This window comes from Mus musculus, chromosome 18 (genome assembly GCF_000001635.26).
Source record: "Mus musculus strain C57BL/6J chromosome 18, GRCm38.p6 C57BL/6J".
In the NCBI taxonomy this organism is placed as follows: domain Eukaryota; kingdom Metazoa; phylum Chordata; class Mammalia; order Rodentia; family Muridae; genus Mus; species Mus musculus.
The window spans coordinates 10,235,774-10,238,909 of NC_000084.6; the positions used below are offsets into that span (position 1 = coordinate 10,235,774).

Genomic DNA, 3,136 nt, shown 5'->3' on the forward strand with positions numbered 1-3,136 from the left:
AACGCTGACACCATTGCATATACTAGCAAGATTTTATCGAAAGGACCCAGATATAGCTGTCTCTTGTGAGACTATGCCGGGGCCTAGCAAACACAGAATTGGATGCTCACAGTCAGCTAATGGATGGATCACAGGGCTCCCAATGGAGGAGCTAGAGAAAGTAGCCAAGGAGCTAAAGGGATCTGCAACCCTATAGGTGGAACAACATTATGAACTAACCAGTACCCCGGAGATCTTGACTCTAGCTGCATATGTATCAAAAGATGGACTAGTCGGCCATCACTGGAAAGAGAGGCCCATTGGACACGCAAACTTTATATGCCCCAGTACAGGGGAACGCCAGGGCCAAATAGGGGGAGTGGGTGGGTACGGGAGTGGGGGTGGGTGGGTATGGGGGACTTTTGGTATAGCATTGGAAATGTAAATGAGCTAAATACCTAATAAAAATGGGAAAAAAAAGAATACACAAAGAAATTTACTTCAGAAAATTAAATGCCTTACAACAGCAAACCACAAATCAAAATTCATAAAATTTACATATAAAATAGCATTTCTCTGGTATTAAATTATTTTTTAGGAATATGACTTTGAGAATTAACTATTGATGGAAACCTTTTCTTTGTCTGTGGCTATATTGTGACTAAGAGATTTGGTTTTTGTTTTTGTTTTTAGATCAATTTATTATTATATATAAGTACACTGTTGCTGACTTCAGATGCACCAGAAGAGGGCGTCAGATCTCATTACGGGCGGTTGTGAACCCAGGACCTTCGGAAGAGCAGTCAGTGCTCTTACCCGCTGAACCATCTCGCCAGCCCCAGACTACGAGATTTGTAATCTGCCTAAACATGTTACTAAAAATATAAATTGATGGAACTCACTCGGATTCAGTAGCCGCACGGAGAGCCTGAAGGGAAGCCAACACGTTCTTGGAATTGTCCAGCTGCATAATGCTATTGAAGGGAGTACTTGACTTTCTAGGGCCCTAGAAACTCTGACAGGTGCCCTGTTTCAGCGACCCTCACTTATTGCTGCAGTAAAGAGGCAGCTTCAAGTAAGGACTATCTATGAGAGCAAAATGATAGACTATGATCCTGAAAGAAGATTAGGAATCTTTTGGGTGAGCTGTGAGCTGGCACCTACACTTGGACACTATGCATACACCTTGGCTTGTTACTGGGAGTTAGTGATCAGATATAGGAGCTTGGGAGGGTGCGTTCTGAAGTCACGAGTGAAAAGGACCACATGGTAACAATGCATGGTGTACTCCATGCTCAGTGGCTGTATGGTAACACAGTGTTCTTCCATATGAGGATGGCATCGAGGTCAACCAGGAGATTGTGGTCATTACCACTAAGGGGGAAGCTATCTGCATGGCGACTGCATTGATGACTACAGCAGTGATTTCTACCTCTGATCATGGCATAGTAGCCAAGATAAAGAGGGTGGTCATGGAAAGAGACATTTATCCTCACAAGTGGGGTTTAGGTCCAAAGGTGAGTCAGAAGAAGATGTTGATCAAGCAGGGCCTTCTAGACAAGCATGGCAAACCCACAGATGATGCCCCTACCGTATGGGAACAGGATTCCCATTGACTATCATGATTCTGGCAAGACGTCACTTGTTGCTGAAGCAGTGCAAGCTCCTCAGTTAGCTGCTGAAGCAGTAAGCATTGAAAGAGATGAGACCCCCTCCAACAGTTCCCCAGTTGAGGAAGGAAAAGAAGAAGAAAAAGGATAAAAAGCCCCAAAACTGTGCTAGAAAGAGGGGGCAAGGCAGGAGATGGGGACATGACACCACCAAAAAGAAAACGAAGAAGAAAGTAGAAGTGGTGGAAGAGATGTCTGAATAGTATAAGCCACTTCTTGAAGTATTATGTCTGGCTGGGAGGAGAAATAAAAGCCTTACTGTAAAAGCTTTTTGTTGAGGGAGTAGAACAGAGGTCCCAAACAGAGTAGAAAGTTCTGGTACACTTTTATCTGCCACTTCTGACCTCAGTGGTAAGCTGATGTGGCCATCTCATCCCATCCTGTCCTGTTTTAAGGATATGAGAGATAAAATCAGGCCTTTGCCACCAACCCCTCTGCTTGCTTGAGGAAGCCACATCTTTAGACATGGCACTGCCTAGTAACTATCTGCAACTATTTACTAATGACCAACAATGCTATAGATAGTCCTCTTCTACTTTGCATTATAAAAAGTTTGTAAAAATTAATTCTGCTATGTAAAATGGTATGGAGCCTTCTGTGAGAAAAAAAGAATGTAATTGAACTATGTTCACTGGGGAAGTCTTATCTCCAGTGTTCTGTGAGGACTGCTCTATTCAGGTACTGTCCTTGTTGGGCTGGTGGGATCTATGGTGTTTAGGCTAGTACTCTGTGCACTGTTGTGTAGAACAGGATTTCTCCAACTCTATATGGCTACTTGTGTTTCTTAGGGAAGCCAAAGCATTCCTGTACCCTCCTGTTTGTTTTCTTTTGAAGAATGGAATTGTTCATAGCTGGGAGAATGTAATTTGTAGCTTTTAAAAAGTATTCCTATTAGATTTACTAATTGATAATAATCTTGGACTAGCAGAGCAAAAATGAGAATATTTTTATTAAAAATCTGGGCTTTGCATCCTAAAAAAAATAGACGACATAATCATCTTTACATTTAAACCAAGGCATTGGTTAAAATACTAGATATCTGGATAGATTGTCAACAATATTCACATATTTAATTATATATGTATTTATTCATAGTATAAATATTTTAAGACAAGAGTTTGAGACAAAATCTTATGTAGGCTAGGCTGGCTACAAATTTGCAATGTAGTAGAGGGTGGCCTTGAACTCCTGATCCTTCTGCTTCTACTGCCTGAGTATTGGGATTGCGGATGTTTACCTTCTCCCCTGCCTGTTTTATATTCATCTTTCCTTCTTTCTTTTTTTTCTTTCTGTCTTCCTTTTTGTGTGACATAGTCTCACTATAGACAGTCCTGGCTGGTCTGGAACTTGCTATGTGGCCTGCACTCAAACTCACTGAGAGATCTGCCTGCCTGCCACTGTTCCCTGAATGCTCGGATTAAAAGCATGTACCTCTATGCTGAGTTTGTATTCATTTTTAGAAATTAATTTTTAATAAAGTCTTTTTC

At 41.5% G+C, this 3,136-nt stretch overlaps 1 pseudogene; it reads left to right on the top strand.

Annotated features, from left to right (window-relative positions):
• On the top strand, nucleotides 912–2,048 carry Gm19052 (predicted gene, 19052; annotated as a pseudogene).
• The last annotated feature ends 1,088 nt before the right edge of the window (nucleotides 2,049–3,136 follow it).